Genomic DNA, 24,035 nt, shown 5'->3' with positions numbered 1-24,035 from the left:
GCATGGGAGTAAAGGGTGTCTGAATAATTGCCACCCATGCAGGTTGGAAGGGTGGGGAATGGGTAGAGCTTTGGCTTGTCCCCCACTCACTACAATGCATTGGACCATGCACCAGAGCAGGCAGAGTGGGGGAAATAATCTGCACCACCAAAAGGTCTAGCACAGGTTACTTCCACCATACTGCAAGGAGGAAGCAAGAACCAGATTGTGACTGAGTCACAAGCTGGTTCCTGCCCGCTTCTGAAGGAGTGTGCTGCCTCTCACTCAGCTAGATTGTAGGGTTACAATCTAACCCGCAGTGATAATGCTACATTTGTGGCATCCCATTAATTCTGAGGACAACATATTAAGTAGTCACAAAGAAAGGATTAGGAGTTCATTACAGGATTAAGGAGAAGATGGGGGCAGGGAGAAATCAGGTAAGCATGGATTTTTAAAACATTCTTTTCTTTTAAGTGCGCTCTAATTGACCTTTAAGCACCTGTGAGCAGGAGTTACAGAATGTGGCTACCAATTAAACAATGTATCTGAAGTGTCTTTAAAAATAGTACTAATAAAACCCCTATACTGGCTTGCCCATTGTGATGGAGGGTTTGTGGTGAAGAATGTGGGCTCAATCCCTAAATCTCTTTTGCACGCAAGCAATGGCATTGAAGCTGCTACAACCACTAGCCTGCAGAAGGGTTGCAGGTTTGGACTCTAGGTTGTTTGTTTGATTCACAAACTCAGAGCCTGATCCCTCAGCCCTTTCTGTGGGAAGTAGTTCTACTGGAGACAAAGAGCGATTAATTTCTAGACGTTTTGGCTGGCAATGTTTAGTTACTTTGTTGTGCGATATCTGGTGACAAGTTGGCTCTCTGTTCATGCTGCCTTTGATAAGAGCTAGTTTAGCTGCAGCCAGATTGTCTGGTGGGAAGGGCGATTGGCAGCCTCAGTTGCCCCAGATACAATAATACCATCACTTCTGCTTGCTGGAACATGGACTTTTGAACTACTCCGAGAGGGTATCCCCTTTAATGCATGCCCCAGAATGAGCCTGATAGACAAAACGAATATCTCTGGTGGAAATGGAAAATCCAAGCAGGCAGCAGTGTCTTTTCAAATTAACTGAACGTTTTTTCTCAGGCTTTGACTTAGAAGCAAAGCTCTTTGAGAGGCAGGCAGAGAGGGTTGGAATGCTGAGTAAGATGTGTGTGTATGTGTTTATTCTAGAAATGACTGCACTTGTTTCTACTGTTGTTTCATAGGTGAAACAGGAGAAGTCTTCCGCTCCCAGCTGCACACCAGTTCTGATGGATTGATGTACTGTGCACAGGAAAGGGGGCAAGGGGAAGGCGTGTCTAAAAATTATTTCCCATAGCCTGAGAAGAACAGAACATATTATTCTCCCCTTTTTTATTAACACTGAAAGCTTTACTTTTACTCCTTAATAGATGGCTGTGTTTGATTAAGCTTTTTGAACTGCCTAAGTTGTCAGGTGTCAGAGATATATGGGTAGCTGGTGTTTGTTTAGTAAATGATGTTCATGTTATTGTAGTAAAAGACAGGCCTCAGTAGGTTATAAATACACTCTGTCCCCATGTGTCATACTGCTGTCTGAAAGTTCATTTCAGACCTTTGGTGGTTTGCTTTCTTATGTGTTTCCTTCTCATTATAGTTCTTCCCTCTATCCCCCTCCCAATTATTTTGCTGATATGGGACCACAGTCAAACACACTCTGGAGACCATACTACTGTACTTGCAGAATTAAGTAGACATAAACATACACAATGATTTCCATTAAAATTTTTACAGTTATCATTTGCAAGTAATTGATATTTCTGTGTTGTTTGAATACCATGAATACTAGGGCTATGTTAATTAGGCAAAAGGTAAAACTGTACAAATTGTAATGGGGATCTCTATTCCATGCACACTCTCCCCCCTAAAATGATGTTAAATAGCAATGTCAGGTTTTTAATCCACTTTCTAATGTTTTCATAGAATATGAGGGTTGGAAGGGACCTCAGGAGGTCATCGAGTCTAGTCCCCAGCTCAAAGCAGGACCCATCCCCAATTTTTGCTCCAGGTCCCTAAATGGCCCCCTCAAGGATTGAGCTCACAACCCTGGGTTTAGCAGACCAATGCTCAAACCACTGAGCTATCCCTCCTGCCCATTGCTTTTGTGTCTATTATATTTTGAGGATGGGAAGGGAAACCTATCTGTTCAGAGAGTTGTGGGGTTTCATCAGATGGGCAATTAAAGTTGATGCAGCATGATGTGGATTATCATACCCATAGATACCCATCTAGATTTTTATACCATGCTGGTCACAATGACACCTAAGGACCTCTTTATGAACTACAAATAATTCATTCAGGTTCAGTTCAGAGAAGCTCCCAAGAAATTTATATGCTTATCCAAGCCTCCTCTGAAATATTCAAACCTCTAAGGTCTAAAATTGTGTTGGAGATCATAGAACACTCTCTCTTACATGAGATTCTCCATTCTTCCTCTTTATAGGTAGACCAGATAAGAGCAGCTTTTTATTATGGTAGCTTGGCTTTATTCTCTCTGGGACTCAGAAGGGTGTGAAAATAGGCAGGGACTTCCTTTTGTTCTGTATTTGTACCATGCTTAGCATAGTGGGGTCCTGGTCCAAAACTAGGGCTCCTAGGTTGTACAGTGATTCAAATAATAATAATTAATAATAATAAAATTTGTGGTTGGCTGTAGGTGGGTGTGAAGGATAAAATTTGGGATGAAGGTTTGGAGTCAAGGTGCGTGTTTGTGTTGGGGGGTTATTTTATCCAAAGCCTTGGAAGTTTCTCACTGTAGACAGTGAAGGCTCTGTCTTCTTTCTTTTGATTCAGATAGCACATGATCTTTACCCACTGCTGTTAATTGTCTCAGAGCCCATTTTTTGTCTTGTCACTCATGCCTGCCCACTTTCAGATGTCAATAACCTGTGCTGATTTGAACCAGTTTGCCCATCGCTTGTGTGCAAGTTGGAAATGTGAGAATGAGTCAAGCGAGGGAAACGTTTTTACCTGAGATGGTTCTGAACTGGAACTCCACATCTGAATCTCTCCTGAAATTTTGGGAAATTTGAATCCAAAACAAGATTTGGATTTGAATTTTTACCACTTAGGTCTATCTGTGTAATGGGTAAAAGAGGAGCCCAAAATCTGGAAAACCCTGAACCTGGATCTGAACTTCATTACTTGGAATGATCTCTGCTTTCAACTTTAGTGACGGTAGCTCTGAGAGAGTGACATTTCACCGTGGGTCATCACACAGCCTGTGGAGCATGTAAATTCCATTTAAGCCATTTCCCACGGAAGCATGGGAATTCAGTGCTCCTGTACAGACCCTGTGCACAGGGGTGAATTTCATGAGGAATTAAGAAAGTGTAAACTTTAGTTTTTGAATATTTTAAAAGATATTGAAGATTTGAAATTTAGAAACAATTTTGACTTTATGGGGGGGGGGGGAGGGACTGAATCTTGTAAGACCTAAAGACGTGAGGACCAAGAAGAAGCATGGATCCCCATGATTTGAAAAAAGAAGGTGATCTTAAGCAGGGATTTTTGGATACTATTTTGAGTACATGACAATAGAACACACAGATCTTCCTTAGTGAGGATACAAAGGGAAGGGGATATCCATTTTTTTTTAAAGCTATAAATGTTTTCCCTTCCAATGTCCATGCCAGTTTTAGATCTGTAATAAAATTATCCCAAGAAGTGTTCAAATCTGCTGTGATTGCAGGTCTCTTTCAACCGTTTTTTTGCATTTCTTTGTTTTGCTTCTTTTTTCACTTTTCATTCCTTAAAGCTGCGGTGCTCAAACCCCTCAAAGCAGCAGGTCATGTTTGCTCTTTTTTTTTTCTTGATTAGGTTTCCAGCCTCCTCACTGATGTGGCAAATTAAAAGCTCTGAGGTAACGAAATAATTTGTATCTTCAGAGGTACTGGTTGCTTGTTTTCCACAAAATATGAAAGTCATTGTGCCGAACCATGAATACAGCAGGACTCACTTAAAGGGTGCATAAAAATGGAAATAAAAGGCCACTTATGTTTTTTAAAGGCAAGCATCATGAAAGTGACATTTCCGCAACTTATCCTAAACATATAAAACTCTTTTAACAGCTTTCATAAAAGATACCACGCAAGGAGACCCAATTAATTTTATCTTCATGCCACTATACAATCTGTCTAATTTTTTTGGTTACTAAAATGTCTTTTACTACATTGTTATTCATACAGATTTCACTCCTGAGAAAAGAAATCATATTTAATCTCTCTCTATCTGTGGACTGATCTATGAACAACACCAAATCTTAGCCATAGAAAAGTTCAGGTAATAATAACCTGATAAGTTCTGGAAGAAGTCATAAAGAGACAGCAAGTTCATGTCAGACACAGACTGACATATAAATGGAGAAGCACATACAGTATGACAATAACTGTGTTAAAAAGAGAATGTGCCCTAACTATTACTACATTGACAAGATGAAATTTATCAGCATGACATTGCAGTGACCTTACAATTCACATGTGGATAATAAAGGCAACACTAACAATAGCAGATAACGTTCACATTCCGTGTATATCTATGACATATTCAGCATAATCAAAACTCTACAGGCTAGATTCACTCTCAGATTCCACTGGTGGAAAGCAGTGCACTTGCTAGCATAGTCTTCCCAGAGAGGACGGGTACAGAGCACTCTAACAGAGGACCTAGAGTTGATCGGCAACCCCAAAGAAGTTGGTAGTGTTGATCAGGGAGAGCATATGGCCAGGGCCCTCAAGGGATGTTCAGTTCAGCTCATCATCTGAGCAGCCTGCATTAGCAGGGCTTATCTGGAACCTTCTCTAGTAAAAAAAGCTTGGGACAAAGATGGTAAATTGCCCTTAGGGTACAGGTATATGCAGCCTGTCTTCTCTTTGCTACTAGGGTGAGTCAAGCATCTCATCTTTAGAACTGTTTCTTGGTTTTAGGTCCACTTGCTGCAGTATCTCCTCAAGTCTTGAGTAGAGTTCTGTGCACATTATGTACTTACCATGCTCATAAAGAATACCAAGCAAGACGAGCTTCCAAGAATGAGGGAAGGAGATACACAGAATCCACTAGGGAGTCTGCTATGGACAATATCATGTGAATCTAATTTAGTATGTTTAACAGTTAGACTGTGATTGGAGCTCTGAAAGTGTTTATGAGGGTGGGAGGATGGATAGATTTCATAACTAAATCTGAAACTGCCTAATTTTAGGATTTCATTACCAACCCAGGACTCAGTTCCAGTTTGGCAAAGAGTTTGCTCAGGTTGGAAACCTTTCAGCAAACTTGGGTTGAGTTTCAGGCAAAGCTGGGCTGAACGTCAAGTGGATATGTGCTGGGTTTTGAGCAAATGTGTGTCAATATATGATTTCAGGTGTTAAAGTCTTATAGAGTGCCAACTAGAGATGTATCTAAACCAGAACACTAGATCTGAACATCCCGGAACTTCTGGCTGGACTCTGAACCCAGATCCTGATACAAATGTCATAGCTGGCCCCTTTTTCTGTATGAGGTCTAACTAAAACCCTCGATCCAAACATGCCCAAACTTTGGGGAAATCAGAATTTGGATCCAAATTTGGGTAATTGCACCTATATTAGCTTTTAATCCCAAATCAGGCAAAGCAGATTCACTTTGTTTTAGTCATTTGAACACAAATACCAGGGTGAAATTCTGTGCTGTTCAACCCACACAAACAGAAGCCATTAAAAACGTTCGAGAAACTCACTGGGTTCAATTCACACAGTGTTGTATGATCTGGTGCCAAGATGCGATGAACTGACTTCTTGGGGGACAGTCCATAGTGTATCCCTGGCCATTGGGCCCTAGAAGTACATTATAAAAGAGGAGGGTGAGGGTGGGACATGCTTAGACAAAAGCTGATAACAGAAGAAAGAATGTGTTTCTTTATTTAAACTTCCAGAGATTTCAAGTTTCTAAGATCCTCATGATATTCAGGTATCTGAATGTTTTCCATATTAATATGCAGTGCCAATTTGTTTAAAAATGGTGAACTTGGTGGGTCACATATGCCCCACACTACAGGAATTGCAGGACTCGGGCAACCAGAAGAAGATTGCCATAGTCTTATTTGGCTATGCAGATAAGTAAGGAGGAGTAAGCCCTACCCTCTTTGTCCCCTGCTCAAATTATGATTCCAGCTATGGTCAAGAGCAGGAGCAACTGTCTCACTGCACCCCAGCCATTGCAAGTAAGTGGTTGGGAGGGCACGAAGTGGGAGGAACCCTACCTCTGCTCCCCTTACTCGTTGGCCAGCTGCAGAGGAAGGAGTATCCTGCTCCTCATAGAAGGGTGAAGTAATTTATTCCCCATGCAGGATAAGGAGGGAGCAAAAGGGGAATTGTGACTTTCTGAGTTATAGTTCTTTCTCAGCTAACCACTGCCCCTTACTCAGATTATGAAGTTACAATCCAGTCCACTGTTGTTTTGTTGTTGGTTTTATTTAAAGCAATGTCTCCAATCAGCCCTATTGTCAAGGTGGGTGGGGAAGCATGTTGGAATATAGGTCAGAGACTCTGTCCTATATTCTGATGGTTTTCCTCTTCTTTTTAACAAACACTCACATACCATGCTGCTGGTAGAAAGAAGGGCTATCTTGAACAATGCTCCATTTCTGAATGTGCATCTGCCACCATTTAAAAAATATTTTTAAAGAAAACAAACAAGCAAAAATCAATGGATTTAAACATGGGTACACGTCACACACAGGTTTTCATACATGTAAGTAATACTTGGCTCCTTCCTCACTGAAATTTAACTCTTGTTAAAGTGCAGTTTTAAAATGTTTTATTCTAACAGTTTGGTCGGTACCACTGAGGCCAACCAAATTTATGGTTAATACTTTTCTTTTTTTCCTTTTTGTGTGAAAGAAGAATCAGGCTTATATATGTCAGTCACCTTTCATATACCTTTGTTAATATGTATGAGGTTTAGGTCCTCTAAGGGTATGTCTACATGGCAATGTAAGTCCAGGGTTAGTAGAACTCAAGCCAGCAGACCCTAGGTTTGTTAACCTTGGGATTGTGCATCAAAACTCATTTGTAGCCCCAGGTTAGGAATTATTGAACCCTGGGTTCCAATCGATGGCTCCAGTGTCTACACTGCATTATGTGGGCCTGAGTCCAACCACTCATATCCCAGACTTCCCAGTGCCCTCCCAAAATGTGGCTGCTCTCGCCCTTTGTTCGTGGGAAAACTTGACTTTTCACCAAACTTGACTGTCCAGAGTGCAAAGAAAGCCAGCCCATAGGATTGTAGGGTATGTTTGGCAGACTACTAGAGCACAAGTCCAGTGGGGCTGTGTCTACACTGTAAAGCTTGAACCCTGGGTCCTGGCTTGACTCAGGCTTGGACCCTCCATGCCCATGGGGTCCTGCGACCCTTGGTCCAAGCCCTGGGTTAGCACGATTTGTGCTTAGACTGAAGGGGGGTTAGGCTTGAGCCTGAGTTTGAACACTGGACGTACATTGATGTGTAGACAGATCCTTAGATTCTCTCTCTTGTGCACACACACAGAACTACCCTTCAGAATAACGTACTCTACATACCTGCTGCATGCACACAATATAAATATAAAAAAGGCAACTCTGGTTACTCCTTGAGGATGCATCTTACATCACGAGAAACTGAATCATGTTTTGTATTGCTTTAGAGGTTCTGAAGAGAACTAAACTCATGTAAACTGCTGAGAAGTTCTTGCTACCCGAAGGTAGATTACTTTATCTTTAATAGCCTTGCCCTCTTGGCACCTGGTTCAATAAGCTGGGTGTGATAGACACAGACGCGCACACACATGCACACTTGTACAGTTCAAGGTTTGTCTTGCCCCCCCCTGCCCAGAACCAGAAACATAAATCTTGTTTCTCTAATAAAGACATTTAAAGCAGAAAGTTATGATAATATTCCTAATATTTCTAAGTTAGGTCTGTCACTGGCAGTAGGAGGCATTTGTCTTTCCTGTCACTCGGCCTCTTTACTTGGGCCCCTGGGGACAGGAACATTTGGTTTTCCTGAAATTTTCAATAAAGGACAGGCAAATAATGCCTTTCTCTACTCTACTTTCCCAAGCTTAACTCCAGCAAGGGTGTCTTGCAGGGACAATTAAACTGAGCTGTTGCCTCAGTTTAGGTGGACATTGTTATTGCAGCATTTGTCCCCTTCCTGACAAATCACATTATTCTTGTGCCCTCAGACCATTAGTGGGCCCACAGGGAGCCAGGTGGTGATCATGAATGGCTGATCTTGCATTCCTCAGCCCTGAGGCAGATGAAGTCTGACTTAGAGAGGTCCTTTGATTCTGTGTATTAGTTAAATGGGGGGATGGAAGAAGGACAAAAAGAAACTCTGTTGAGTGCTGTCCTATGCCTCTGAGCAGACGGCTGTCATCTACTTAATGTTTAGAGTGTATCTGGTGCTGTCAGACACGTTCAATAAGTGCCCCACTTTTGTGCCTCAGGCTTGACTTTTTTCTAGCCAAAGGTTGCCATGTCCCCCTCCTCCTTCCACCAGCGAAGTATCCGTTTTCATTCACTCTTCATTCTCCACAGCAGCAGTTTGTGCTACAGGGTTGTTTTAACATGAACAACACCTTACGAACCTCTCCGTTTGTGCTGAAATGTCTTTTTTTTTCACTTAGCAAATGTTTTGCGTGTGAATTGACAGTCCTGGGAGACAGACGTGCTCTAGATTTCCAGAGACTGGCACAGGTGGCAGCAGCACAAACTTCCTTACATTGCCCCACCCACCGTGTCTGAACATTTTGCTCAAGGTGCCACTTTTTAGAGAGAAGATGGATAAGTCTCCGTTTAGTCCTGGGCCTCTGCAGCAAGACTGCCAGAAAGGGTGTCAAGCGTCGTGGGGTGTGTGTCGGGTGGGCACTTGTCCAAGAAGAACTGGACTAAGACGATCAAGCTCAGTTCAAAGACTACAAAAGCAGCCATCAGATAGCAAACTGTCTAGGACGCTATTGAGCTTAGTCACCGAGGGACAAATTCATCCTTGGTGCAACTGCGTTAAACTGAATGGAGTTACCCTAGAGATTTATTTCGTTTGCAGAGACTTCAGTGCTAGGGGCCATAAAAATATCAATAGATAGATAGTAAATTACTGATTTCAAGGTGAAAATCTCTCTAAGTGACCAAATCCCCTTACAGCACCTTTTGAGATAATTTTTAACTCTAATTCTGCAATACTGCATTAGTACTTGTATAACACACTGGCCAGTGTGTGTTATCTATCCCCTCTGAGCTCAGTCCACAGAGCATGTGAGCCTGTGACAGACCAGGGCTGCAGAGTCTGGGTCTTTTGCTCAAGCTATTAGAGACTCTTGCTTTTAGCTCTGCAAGCCCCTGATTCATTCCCTGATGTATTGGCCAAAGTGGCAGATATCATAGGTGCCTTTCTTTTATTTATCTACAATAGCTGAATAGGGAGTGAATCATCATAGAAATGTAGGGCTGGAAGGGACCTTGAAAAATCATCAAGTTCAACCCTGTGTGCTGTGGCAGGACCAAGTAAACCTAGAAGACCATCCCTGGCAGATGTTTGTCCAGCTTGTTTTAAAAAGCTTCCAGTGATGGGGATTTCACAACCTCCCTTGGAAGCTTATTCCAGAGCTTAACTACCCTTATAGTTAGAAAGTTTTTCCCAATAGCTCCCTTGCTGCCGATTAAGCCCATTACTTCTTGTCCTACTGTGACGTTGCACTCCATATGCTTGTGCTTATGAATGTGAATATGATGTATCTGGAATATGCTTTATGCAAAAGGACTCTTGTAAAGTATCATTACAAAGTTTATAATCTACTGAGTGTGTTCATCTTATTTGTTTGCATGTATTATTTCTATTTCTGAAGTTAGGAGAATAAGATATAAACTTGTATTACTGATATAAACATATTAAGTGGAAGCCATTAAGGGTGCTTCAGAATCAATGAACTGTAAATGGCTCTGTTTACTTGCAAACCTTCCTGTGTATCTGTGGGCCAACCCAGGAAGAATGGAGGCTGGGGTCTCACAGGACATGTGATCATGTCACCTGATTCTAGAATCCATCTTAATCCTTGTACTTTTCCATTCAGAAAGAAGGGTGGGGGCCAAGCACAGACAAAGGACTCCCGCCTTGTGCAAAAGCTATAAAAAGGGGGTGGAGCAGGACAAAGGTGCGGCCAGTCATAAGAAAGCCCCTGCTTACCACCTAAGATGCTGCTGGAACTAACAAGGACTGTACCGGGGAAAGGATTGCGCCCAGGCTAGGAAGGAGTCTAGTCTGTGAAAGAAGCTTATTGGAACATCTCTGAGGGTGAGATATTACCTGTAATCAGTTTCTTAATGTATTAGGCTTAGACTTGCATGATTTTGCTTGGTGATTTACTTTGTTCTGTCTGTTATTACTTGAAACCACTTAAATCCTACTTTTTATACTTAATCAAATCACTTTCATTTATCAATGAACCCAGAGTAAGTGATACACCTGGGGAGCAAACAGTTGTGCATAGCTCTCTATCAGTGTTATAGAGGGCGGACAATTTATGAGTTTACCCTGTATAAGCTTTATACGGAGTAAAACGATTTATTTGGGGTTTGGATCCCATTGGGAGCTCGGTGTCTGGGTGCTGGAGTCAGGTAACCTGCAGAGCTGTTTTCACTTAAAGCCTGCAGCTTTGGGGGCGTAGCCTGGACCCTGGGTCTGTGTTGCAGCAGGCTAGCATGTCTGTCTCAATGAGGCAGGGTTCTGGAAGTCCCAAGCTGGCAGGGAAAATGGGCTCAGAGGTAATTTCAGCATGTCAGGTGACAGTCCCAAGGGGGTCTCTGTGACCAAACCCGTCACACCTCAGTGGACACTGAGAACAATTGATCACCATCCTCTTTCTAACAGCCCTTAACATATTTGAAGACTATCATCAGGTTCCCCCTCAGTCTTCTTTTCTCAAGACTAAACATGCCCAGTTTTTTTTTACCTTTCCTGATAGGTCAGGTTATCTAAACCTTTTATTATTTTTGTTGCTCTCCTATGGACTCTTTCCAATTTGTCCGCATCTTTCCTAAATTGTGGTGCTCAGTACACAGTACTCTAGCTGGGGCCTCACCAGTGCTGAGTAGAGTGGGACAATTGTCTCCTGTGTCTTACATTAGAATGCTTCTGTTAATACACTCCAGAATCATATTAGCCTTTTTTGCAGCTGCATCACATTGACAACTAATATTCAGTTGTGATCCACAATAACCCCCAGATCCTTTAAGCAGTACTAGACTCTTATTCCCCATTTTGTAGATATGCATTTGATTTTTCCTTCCTAAGTGAAGTATTTTGTCCTTATTGACTTTCATCTTGTTGAATCCAAACCAATTCTCCAATTTTTCAAGGTCATTTTGAATTTTAAACTTGTCCTCCAAAGTGCTTGCAACCCCTACCAGCTTGGTGTCATCTACAAATTTTATAAGCGCACTCTCTACTCCATTATCCAACTCATTGATGAAAATATTGAATAGTACTGGGCCTACAACTGACCTCTGGGGGATCCCACTATATATGACCTCCCAATGTAACAGCCAGCCGTTGATAACTACTCTTTCAGTATGGTTTCAACCAGTTGTGCACCCACCTTATAGTAATTTTATCCAGACCACATTTGCTGAGCTTGCTTATGAGAATGTCACGTGAAACTATGTCAAAAGCCTTACTAAAATCAAGGTATATTGCGTCTATTGCTTCCCCTCTCTCTACACTAGGTCAGTAATGCTATCAAAGAAGGAAATTAAGTTGGTTTGACATGGTCTGTTCTTGACAAATTCATGTTAACTATTCCTTATAACCAGTGATGAACTGCCAAAATCTTAACAATGGGTTCCCTCCTCACCCCACGAGGGGGTTATTGCCCACCTCTGCCCCCTGGGACTCCTGCCCCATCCAACCCCCTGCATTCCTTGATGCCCCCCCCAGGACCCCTGTCCCATCCACCCCCCTCCTCTGTCCTCTGACTGCCCCCAGAACCGGGCAGGAGGGTCTCGTGGGCCACTGTAGTGAGTTCCCGCCCCTAAGAGCCAGAGGCACCTGCCGGGGGGCGAGGTGAGGAGTCCTGGAGGTGCTTACCTGGGGCAGCTCCCAGGAAACATCTGGCAGGTCCCTCTGGCTCCTAGGAGCGGGGGAGCGTAGCTGGGGGGGGAGCAGCCGCTCCCCCACTGATCACATCAAAAGTGGTGCCTTAGGCGCTGACTCCCTGGGTGCTCCTCGACTGGAGCACCCACGGGGAAAATTTGGTTGGTGCACAGCACCCACCGGCAGCTCCCCACCCCGCGCCTGGCCCCAGATCACCTCACCTCTGCTCCACCTCCACCCCTGAACACACTGCCCTGCTTTGCTTCTCCGCACCCCACCCCGGCTTCCCACGAATCAGCTGTTCGGTGGGAAGCCTGGGAGGGCTGAGAAGCAGGCGGCGGCTTCCCACTCAGACTGAGGGTGGCAGAGGTGAACTGGGGCGGGGAGCGGTTCCCCTGCGCCCCCCCCCCCGCCCGGGTTACCTGCTGTGGCGTGGGTGGCCCTCCTCGCATCCCCCCGCCCCAGCTCGCTTCCGCCTCTCTGGACCTGAGCGGGAAGCCACGGCCTGCTTTTCAGCCTGCCCCAGCATCCTGCATGAACAACTGATTCGCGGGAAGCCTGGGGGGGCGGAGAACCAGGGTGGGGCGGTGCTTTCAGGGGAGGAGGCGGAGGTGAGCTGGGGACGGGGGCGGGGAGCTGCCGGTGGGTGCTCTACACCCACCAAATTTTCCCCTTGGGTGCTCCAGGGGTGGAGCACCCATAGAGTCAGTGCCTAAGGTGCCACTTTTCGCAGGTTAAATTTAGAATCCCTTTTAGAACTGGTTGTCCCTTGAGGAACAACCGGTTCTAAAAGAGCTTCTAAATTTAACAACCTGTTCTAGCCAACTGGTGTGAACCGGCTCCAGCTCACCACTGCTTATAACCCTATTATCCTCCAGGTGCTTTCAAACTGATTGTTTAATAATTGTCTCTAGTTTCTTTCCAGGCATTGAAGTTAGGCTGACTGGTCTTTCTCTATTCCACTTTTCCAAGCTTAACTCAGCAAGTATGTTATGGGGGACACAACATACAGCAACCTATGGCTTGTTTTGTGGCTTCATCATTTTGAATGTTTAGGAAATATTTGAGAAGCTCAGCATTTTGTCATGTATAAGGATTCTGTCTTCTTTTCTGTTTGTTCTACTTACCCTAGGCACACCATATACCTTCAGACAGAGATCTCTTCACCCATATCATGTCAGTAAGTGTCAATGATATAATTCTACCATTCTGTGGGGTTAAATAGGCAGATGGATCTCTGTCTGACTACATAATACATTTTCTTACTAAGCACTCTAGTCTAATGTCTAGACTTCCAAATGCAATGACGCGATTGATTTTTGCATTTGGTAAACATCGTACATGTCACAAAGAGGTAGGCTCTCTTCTTTAATAACTTTCAAGGGATAACCAATCAGGTGGAGTGTTTTCCATTCGTTAGTATTTTTTATATTTGCATTCATAGATGAGCGACATTGTGGAGAAGATATGTATGTTAATTGAGCTATTTTGCATGAATTTGTGTTCTAAAGGAGAACTATTGCAGTGCCTGTGTGGAAACATGGGTCAAAGTGGTCAAAGATCTCATAGATTTCCACCACCTATCACTCTTTATACTGAGCACCCAACCCTGCCCACCTGTATGCATATGTGTAAGTGAATTCACGTGACTACATCATTGAACAGGAATGGCTGCAGTGAGGCAAGTTAGACATGCTCAAAAGCCTTGGCATGTTCTGACCCTAAGTAAATAGTAAAAATGATTAATTACTTCAAGGAGAATTGTGATAGATTGATTAGTTATTAAATTAAAACATGAGAAGTGCTATGTTAGACCTAAGTATTATTACTGGAATGAGGGTCTGATCCAAGGCCCAAATCCTTGCTGTTCTGAGGACCTATGAGGAAACATGAAGACCCAAACAGCCAAAAGTATAAAGAGAAACATCAGGAAAATATGTAAGTGTGTCAGGAGTAGGAAGCTTTCAGAAATCAGCAGGTCTGCCAACATATTAAGGGATAATCAAAGGGGATAAGGAGATTAGAGTCATCGGTGCATGATTTCTTTTCATTGGTCGTCACCACAGAGAACGATGAGGACATACTCAGCATGAGTTCACGCTTTACAGATATTGACAGTGAGAGAGTGTCATTCACAGAGGCATCAAAAAAGATGGAATAGATCAACTTGGGACATTTAATCTCAATAAATCATTAGGACCAGATGGCATTCATCTGAGAGTTCAGAAAGAATTGAAGAACAAAGTAGCAGAACTACAAACAAAAATTCTGTAACATATCATTGACAACAACTTTGTATGCTGCATATCAGCACGGTAGCCATTTTTTAAAGACAGGTGTGGTCTAAGGAATTTGTATGTAGACCAATGAGTTTTGCTTCAATTCCTGGAAAATTGTTGAAAAAAGGTAGATTTACAAAGCGTTTAGATGACTAAATTTAAGCTAGTGTGACTTTTATAATCTACTAGAATTATTGGACAGAATTAATTAAAAAACGTAGATAGGAGAACAGGGAATATAATTTATTTATTCCTTCAAAATACTTTATAGAAAGTTTTTCACCAGAGTCTGTTAAGGAAATTTGTAACTAGTAGGAGAGAGGTAAAATCAATTCCTGTCATAGATCCACAGCTGGTTGAGAGAGAGGAATAAATGCCTAAGTGTCAGAATATGTTGCTGCAGGGATCAGTACTAGAACAGGTGTTGTTAAATACACATCATGTCTTTAGTAATGATTTAGAAAAGGGGGAGAGTAGGGAGGTGGCTCCTGACACTATATTAGTCTGCTTAGTTAATAGTGGGAGTTGTGAGGTGCATTGAAATGCCTAACAAAACTAGGTAATTGGGCAATATAATTCAGTACAGATGGGTACAAAGTAACGTACATTGGAAGGAATGATTTAACACTGTTATTACATACAGATTAACTGTAGGGATAGATAAAGGGACAGATTATGGCTGCTCCATTGCAGATGCACATGGAAGTGTCCCTTTTAATATAATAGATGAGATCAGTGGTGCATAGAACCCTTTTTTCCAGAGCACGCTCATGCATGAGCCAATCATAATGTGGCTGGAGGTCTGGATAGCACCTGGAGGGAAGGGGGAACAAGCACTCCAGGCAGTGTCAGGGGTCCCAGCGGAGGGTATGTCTGGATGGGGTGAGGGTGAAGTCATAGTAGGTTTGCGCCAGGGGAGCATTGTTTTACCCTAGTCTACAGAGGTAATAAGGGGTACCTGAGGCTGTGTCCTCCAATGCCTTTTTACCAGGGGTTCTCAAATTGTTGGTTGGGACCCCATTTTAATGGGGTTGCCAAAGCTGGTGTTGGCCCTGGGCTCCAGCAAGTCTGAAGCCCAAGCCCTGTCGCCCAGGACTAAAGTTACATGCCCCCCGCCCAGGGCAGAAGCCCTTGGGCTTCAGCTTTGACCTCAGGGCTCGGGGGCGGGCCTCAATCTTCAGTCCCCCTCCTGGGGTCGTGTAGTAATTTTGTCATCAGTAGGGGGTTGCAGTGCAATTAAGTTTGAGAACCGCTGCTTTACATAACACCTCATTTGTCACTGTTCAGGCAGCCAGACTCCTAACCCTGCCTTTGCCTAGATCACTTCAGGCTTGTAAGAAGTATAAATGAGCCCAAGATCTCAGCATCAATATAGATAGCTGATTGAAGATGTCTGCTCAGCATGAAGTGGTGGTTGTCAGAAAGCTGAGGTTAGACTGAATTAAGAAGAAAATAGCATTATAATGCCATTGTATAAATCTATAGTGTGCTCTCACCTTAAATATTTATTCAGGTTTGCTCTTTTCATCCCAAAATCTTTCTCTCTCTCTCACACTCACACAAACACACACACACTTTTTAAGTAAAATGGGTCAGTTAAGTTTGTAGAGGATGCAGAACTGTTGTCTTACTAACCCTCCTTATATACGTAACCTTACTAACCTTCCCTATATACATAACCTTCTCTTGATCCTTTCTTTTTTCCACCATCGATCCAGAGAAGGTTAACCACAGCTGAGAGGTATGGATTGAAGAGGGAAAGATGCTCCATAATACAAAAATAAGGGGGCACTCTGTGAAAGTGATTTCTATTTATTGTTATCACACCCCTATGAATGGGTCTAGCCTAAAGATTTTTGGGAGGGTTAGTGAGACAACACTTTGGCATCCTCTCCAAACTTACTGGTAATTGACCCATTTTACTTAAAAAGTGTGTGAGGGGCTGGAGGAAAGGAAGGTATATTTGCATTCCCCACTCCAAGCAGAAATGGAGCCCAGCTGCGTATTCCTTTCACTTCTAACAATCAGTCTGCATCATTTATATTTTCACGGTTAGCTTCACAAAGGAAAGGACTAGAGACTATTTTTTTTTACGTGAAAGCTGAGATTTTCCCCCAGGGGATCAAAAGACTAGCCTTTTAACAAGGTGCTCATAGGGACCTCTTCCAAATCATCAGAGCTTGGTTGAATAGGAAAACTGCCTCCTTGAGAGGGTTGGATTGACATATTATTGCAGTAGGTAGGAAGTGTTTGCTTTGTTTTGTTGCTTTTTATGGTTTTTGTTGTTGTTTGTTGTTACAGAAATATGAACAGCAGCTTCCCTGCCTAGGTTTACAAAGCACATATCTAAAGTGAATGTTTTATGTTTTGGAGTTTCATGGAGAGACAATATTTTCTTCTATATGGTTCAGGGAATTTGAGATGTCAGCAAAATGCTTTTAAAAAAAAATCTTCCATGTTATAAACTGGATTCTTTTTCTACTGTGACTTCCTCTAATTAGATAAAAACCAACTTTCCATCAGAAGGGCTGTGCTTTCTGCAGCTCCCTCATTCCCACTTAGAATGCACTGTTGGCAGAAAGAGGACATTGCTGAAATTGTTGCTACCAATTATATAGTAAAAAATCATTCCACTGAGAAAGCATTGACCAAACTTTATCTCATTAAGACAAAGTCCAGATGTTTTGTTTATGTGTGGTTTAAAATCAATGCTGTAAATTCTTCCAGCTACATATAATTTGCAACAGAAACAGAGAACAAATGGGTATGGCTCCCCTCTTTTGTTTTAATTCATAAGTGAAATGCTAGTTTCTCTTCTAAATACAAACTTTAAGAAGGAAATCAATTAAATGGCATGTCAAAGAGACTTCACAGAGAGAAGTTGCAGGAAAGATTGTGAAGTAGGTAGGAGGAATTATGAAGAATGTTTCAGACTAGATAATGTTGGGTAGGAGGCCAGATAGCAAAATTTCAGGAATTATGTTAAATTCTCGACTTGATTGTTTCCTGTTTTAGGTTATCGGGAGGAAGGAGGGAGAGAAAGCAAATACTTTCAGGTCATCAAGAGGAGAATATTTCTCCCTGTGTGTTGGGAGGGAAAATAGCTTCTTCTGATTAGCTAAATTATCTTTGAGAGCCAAGTAGAGGGTTTGATTATAGATACAGAATCCTTTGTCTCAATTTACACAGGAAGTGAAAAAAACCTGCATTTAGACAATTCTTGTTGGAAAATTGTAGCTCAAGGGTATAATAAAGATGCCAATTCTATGAAACTGAAACTGGCCTTGAATACATTGAATTATGAAGTATGAGAAGAACACAGACAATTAATAGCAAAACTGCTCTTAAATATAAATGAGAATTTAGGATAATGTTTTTGATGATAATCTTTGTAACAGTACAATAAAGTGATCTGTACTCCTTGCCTTGCACATAAGTGCTTATTTAAATGTCCTCTATTCCCTCAAGACTAGGCTTAGCTATTTGAAGTACACCATTATGTCAGTCATTATTTCCTGAGTACATTGACAAAGTTTAACTCCATTTCACCTAAGTGCTGAATTTAGCTGGGGGCTCTGTCGGCACCATATTGTACCAGCACGCCTGTGAAGGCAATGTGAAACGGTATGAGATATCTAAGTGCTGTTGCTGCAGAAGCCTCTGCTTCCACTGGCAGTGGATGTCATATGCTCTTTTTTGGCCTGGAAGACACCCTTAGCATATATTAATCAAAAGCACGCCTCACCTCTCCATAGAATGAGCGAGAGAGCTCTCAGCAAAAGTAGTTGTTCAAAAAGGATGTGTTTGTAAGGCAAGCTATGGACAAAATTCTCTAGGTCACTTTGTCCTGAGTAAATCACGTAAGCTCTCTAAAGTCGTTACCACTTTGGGAGGCTTGAAGTCATAGACTGCAAAACTGTGTGTAACATAGTGTGACCAGATGGCAAGTGTGAAAAATCAGGACACCTTTTTTTTTTTTGGGGGGGGGGTGAGAGAAGGGGTATCATAAGACCCTGTCTAAACTGGCAAGTTTCTATGCAGTAAAGCAGCTTTCTGCACTGTAACTCCTGAGGCCTACATGCTGCCAACCCACTTAGTGCGCAGAAACTGCGCAGTTGTAGCCCTGTAAAAGAACCACCCCGACAAGAGGCGTACAGCTTTCTGCGCTGGGGCTACAGCGCCCGGTGCCAGTGTAGACACCCTGATCAATTCCAGCGCTGCGATTGGCCTCCGGGAGGTGTCCCACAATGCCTGCTCTCGCCTCTCCGGTCATGGGTTTGAACTCTACTGCCCTGCCTTCAGGTGACCAACCATCAACCCCACCCCATAATGGCCTTTGGAATTTTGAAGGTCCCCTTCCTGTTTGCTTGGTGACACGTGCAGTGGTCTCAGCACATCTTTCCAGGTGGCCATGCCTGCTCCACGCTTGGAGCAGCGCTGAGCTGCTGGACCTTATCAGCACTTGGGGAGAAGAGACTGTCTAGTCCCAGCTGCGCTCCAGCCATTGGAATTATGATACCTACGGACAGATTTCACAATGCATGACAGAAAAGGACCATGACCGGGACACACTGCAATGCAGAGTCAAAGTGAAGGAGCTGCGGAACGCCTACCACAAGGCGTGGGAGGCAAACTGCTGCTCTGGTGCTTCGCCCACGAGCTGCCCATTCTACAAAGAGCTGGACGCGATTCTCTGTGGCGACCCCACCTCTACTGCGAAGATCACTGTGGATACTTCATTGCCTCGCGTGCCAGTGGAGAGTGGACCGATCCAGGAGGAGGAAATCTTGGATGAGGATGGGGAGGGGGAGGGGGACCCAAAGGCAGAGGATGACTCAGAGATCAGAGATGCATACAATCAGGATCTCTTTTCTACCCTGGAGGAGGCTAGCCAGTCACAGCAGTCGGGTCTTGATGATGTGCAAACAGAAGATGAGGCCCCTAGTAAGTGGATCTGATTTTGGGACTCTCTGAAGCGAGTTGTTTGGGACAGGAGGGCTGCAGAAAGCAGGCTTGTCTCCCACCTCATCCCTAGCCTGAGCAGTGGAACAGGCTGTTGATTGACTCCCTGACTTCACGGGAATCTCCCTCAGAGATCTCCAGGAAACTCTCGTGGAGATACTGGGCAATCTGCTGCCACAGGTTCTTTGGCAGAACTGCTTTGTTTCTTGCCCCATTAACGGTAACTTTCCTGCACCACTCTGCCATCATGGGGGAGAGGGAACCATTGCTTCACACAGCCTAGCTGCATAGGGGCCAGGGTGGAAGCTGCAGGCTTGGAGAAGACCCTCCCTTGATTCCCTGCTCACCCTCAGCAGCGAGATATCTTCCATAATGATCACATCCTGTGATCACTCATTATGAAACTGTGAGGACAGAAATGATTATCCGCCCTCCCCCCCGCCCCACCCAGTGCTAGCTCTCCCCAAGAGCCATGTGCCCAGTGTACAGAAGGATCCGGAAACAGTGATTTACCCTGCCCCTGAGGCTACTCACCATTTTGGGGGTCTTGTGGCTCCAGTTAGTTACAGGTTTGTGAGTACTGGCTGTGTTTTAAATCACTGAATCAGTGTTTGTGTTGCAAACAATACTGCTTCTGTAAAATGTTGAATTTAAACATCACAGAGATGACCTTGGGAGCCCAACCTCCCTCTTTGTTATCGGCGGTTGAACGGCTGCGCAGAATTAGAAAGCAGCCAAGAAGAATTAAGGAGGAATTTCTGTGTGATGATATGATGCACTCCGCTGCCAAGAAACAGGAATTGAAGGAGTGGCAGGACAGCGAGAAGAGGGACCGAAAGGAGAATGCGGCATGCCAGAATCAAGCCACAGAGTGGCTCTTAAAGGTTATGGAGCACCAAGCAGACACACTCCAGGAGATACAACCTTCAAACCGAGTAGCTCCGTGCCCGCCCTCTCCTGCAGCCGCTGTCACAAAACTCTTCCCCACGTGCCCCGCGCAACACCGCCAACACATTCTTATCAACCTCCTAGCTCCAGTCTATACCCATGGCATTCCAGTGCTCCCACTTCACAGTCCAGCACTGCGGACTCCTACTGCACTCAACACCATCCCTCTCAGTTTGGCCCTGCTGAAGTACAGTACCTGCTGCATTGTACTCCGAAGGAGAAGGTTGGATATGATTCCTGGACATACACAAATCTTTAGCTGTTCCAGGACCCCTCCTCCTCCTGGGACCTTCCCTTCCCCCATCCCCCTCACTGCTGATGGGTTTTTTTGTTTGACTCTCTCCTCCGGTTGTTGTCTTTTAATAAAAGAATTGTGTTGGTTTGAAAGCAATCTTTATTCTACTAATTGAAAGCAACATACAATTATATTAAACCCTCATATTGCATCCTGTGCACCAATCACCTCCTAGCATTACAAGCCCTACACTCCTGAGCATAGCAACAAATATTAGTGGCTTTCAGCTTCAAATTGCTGCCTCAAGGCATCCCTGATCCTTATGGCCCTGCGCTGTGACCTTCTAATAGCCCTGGTCTCTGGCTGTTCGAAATCGGCCTCCAGGCACTGAACCTCTGCAATCCAGCCCTGAGTGAAACTTTCATGCTTCCCTTCACAAATATTATGAAGCATATAGCATACAGCTATAAGCATAGGAATATTGTGATCCGCCAGGTCCAGCTTCCCATAGAAGCAGTACCAGCGGGCTTTTAGATGGCCTAAAGCACACTCAACAGTCATTCTGCACTTGCTCAGCCTGTTGTTGAACCGCTCCTTGCTGCTGTTGAGGTGCCCCGTATATGGCTTCATAAGCCATGGCATTAAGGGGTAGGCGGGGTCTCCCAGGATCACAATGGGCATTTCGACTTTCCTTACAGTGATCTTCTGGTCTGGGAAGAAAGTCCCTGTTTGCAGGTTCCTGAACAGGCCAGTGTTCTGAAACATGCGTGCATCATGCACCTTTCTGGACCAGCCTGTGTTAATGTCTGTGAAATGCCCACGGTGATCTACAAGCACCTGGAGAACTATTGAGAAATACCCCTTGTGATTAATGCACTCAGTGGCTAGGTGGTCTGGTGCCAGAATTGGAATATGCGTGCCATTGCCCCTCTGCAATTAGGGAAGCCCATTTGTGCAAAGCCATCTAGAATGTCATGCACATTGCCCAGAGTCATGGTCTTTTAGAGCAGGATGCGATTAATGGCCCTGCACACTTCCGTCAACACGAGTCTAATGGTAGACTTTCCCACTCCGCACTGATTAGCGACCGATTGGTGGCAGTCTGGAGTAGCCAGCTTCCACAGTGCAATCACGATGTGCTTCTCCAACAACAGGGCAGCTCTCATTCTCATGTCCTTCTGCCGCAGGGCTGGGGCGAGCTCATCACACAGTCCCATGAATGCGGCTTTCCTCATCCGAAAGTTCTGCTTCCACTGCTCATCATCTCAGACATGCATCACAATGTGATCCCACCACTCAGTGCTTGTTTCCTGAGCCCAAAAGTGGCGTTCCACTGTGGTCAGCACCTCTGTGAATGCCACAAGCAATCTCGTGTCATAGCTACTATGCATGGCGAGATGAATGTCACACTCCTCTTGCCTTTGGAGTTTAAGGAATAACTCCACTGCCACTCGTGATGTGTTGGTCAGAGCAAGCAGCATATTGGTCAGCAGTTTGGGATCCATTCCTGCAGCCCGAAAAGGCAGGGCACACAGTACACAAACTGTTGAAAGATGGCACCAAATGTGAACAGAAGTGCACTGCTCCGAATACCACTGCAAGTGCCGCAAGTGTGACCATGCTATTGCGCAGACAGCTGACAGTGTGAACACACAACAGCGGTTTACCTTCAGAGCTCTCTGAGCGGCGCTGTAACTGCCAGCCCTGTAACTCTGCCAGTGTAGACATGCCCTAAGACAAAGCCCCTAATATCAGGATGTCTGGTCACCCTAGTGAAACAGCAGTGCTGGAGAACACCCAGTATTATTCCTGTTCCTGGGAATACTGGATTCACAAGACAGTACAAGAGAAACTAGTGTCCCAGTCCTTCTCTCATTGGAATAATGCCATTGACTTCCAGGAGCATGATCCTACTCCCACTGTGTTTATAATCACTGTTTTCCTCATGTCCCACCAGATCAAGATCCCACTTAAATCAATGACAAAACTCTCAATGATACCAGTGGAACTATTGTGATGTATAAGGATGAGCTTCCTCCTTAAAAAAGAGAGCCTATATCTTTTGTAAATCTGGCTGAATTCATCTTTAATGTAATCCAGTATAGACATGATATGCATCTAGTCATCATAAGTGTCCAACTTCATGTATTTCTTCTGCCTGCTTACATCTGTTTCCTATGGTGTTAAACAAAAGAACTCAGTATTTTCAAGGGGTTTCGAGCCCAGTTGCTCTATAACTGGTTGTGTTTTCGGTTCAATTTCTGCATTGTGAGTCTACAAATTGGGAAACTGGGCAGAACTTAGATGCTGGTCTCTACTCTGCGTATTCTGTAATTGGCAGTGTGGAGAAAATGGCACATCTTTACTATACCAGCAGGATGTGCTTTTTCTAAGGATAGGGTTAATTAGCTTTGTTAGGACAGTGGGAGAGAAAAGATTTAAACTGCAACAGCTGTTACATTAGACAGGGCTTGGAAGAAAGCGGTTGAGACAGTGCACCCTCCAGAGTTAACCTCTCCTGCTTGAATTTCACAAGCTCACTTTAAAACTTGTTTAAAAAGATTGTTTTTTTCTTTTTAATAACGTTTTATTAGAGTCTGTGCAGAAAAAAAAATACAATAACTTTACTTTGATGGTGACCTGCATTTTCTCCCTTCATATAAATGAGAGAATGGCTCACTCGGGAAAAGAGAGAGGGGATTTAAAACAAAATAATAATTTATAAAAACACATTACTGCAAGATAAATACGTTTCTAAGCACATTGAGTAATCTGCCAGCCTTGCAGTGTATAAAAAGCTTATAGCTGAAAGCCATTAAGGGAATTAGGACTATACAATATCTCAATGCTACTTCATATTGACAGAAGGACTGACCAATGCGAATGACCTCCCAAGCAGACTGATTTACTCTGTCTGAGAGACCACCTTCGTCCTAATGCGCTGCTACAGCAACTGAAGTCAGCTGGGTGTGCTCTTGCTGGGCATTGCTGGATGGGCTTTTTTGTTTGAAATCTATCTACTGGAATTTCCTTTCCACGTTGATCTGACAGAGTTCACATTTTTTTAGCCTTCAGGGCCTGGTGCCAAGGTTTTTTGCTTTGTGAATGGGGTAGGGTGCGCTTAAGCCCTGGTTTATTAGATGGGGATTCTAATTTGTTTTAGTTTCGTTATAGTTGGTACTGTTTGAATTTGTACCTGTTCGAGAGACGTATCTCCAGATTCTGATCCAGGTTTCGCTGGTGTAAATCCAGAGTAACTCCCTTGACTCCGAATTTACATTTGAGAACAGAAAGTGGCCCATTTTGACGAGTGCATTGTTCAAAATTAGTAAGTCAGTCCCGCTCTCTCCACTTGGGCGTGTCAAAGGATGGGGAGAGGGACATGCAAAGGAGTGGCTGCAGTGAGGTGTGGGGGTGGGGGATGGCAGGCTCAGTTTGAATGTTTGCCC

General features: G+C 43.8%; 1 protein-coding gene and 1 long non-coding RNA gene across 2 annotated transcripts in view; one reads left to right on the top strand and one right to left on the bottom strand.

The window, feature by feature from the left end:
- LOC311519501 overlaps positions 1 to 20,013 on the bottom strand; it is a 44,754-nt gene extending 24,741 nt beyond the window's left edge. The window contains exons 1-2 of the long non-coding RNA XR_014711292.1: positions 19,938 to 20,013; positions 5,774 to 5,870 (exon numbers count right to left, since the gene is read on the bottom strand). This is a non-coding gene — a long non-coding RNA (uncharacterized lncRNA). The remainder of the gene's footprint in view (positions 1 to 5,773; positions 5,871 to 19,937) is intronic.
- Positions 1 to 24,035, top strand: part of UNC5C (unc-5 netrin receptor C) — a 362,184-nt gene that overhangs the window by 142,195 nt on the left and 195,954 nt on the right. The window lies entirely within an intron of this gene.

This window comes from Lepidochelys olivacea, assembly GCF_965140295.1.
Source record: "Lepidochelys olivacea isolate rLepOli2 genome assembly, chromosome: 4".
NCBI classification, from domain to species: domain Eukaryota; kingdom Metazoa; phylum Chordata; order Testudines; family Cheloniidae; genus Lepidochelys; species Lepidochelys olivacea.
This window is presented reverse-complemented; position numbering and strand designations above follow the sequence as displayed.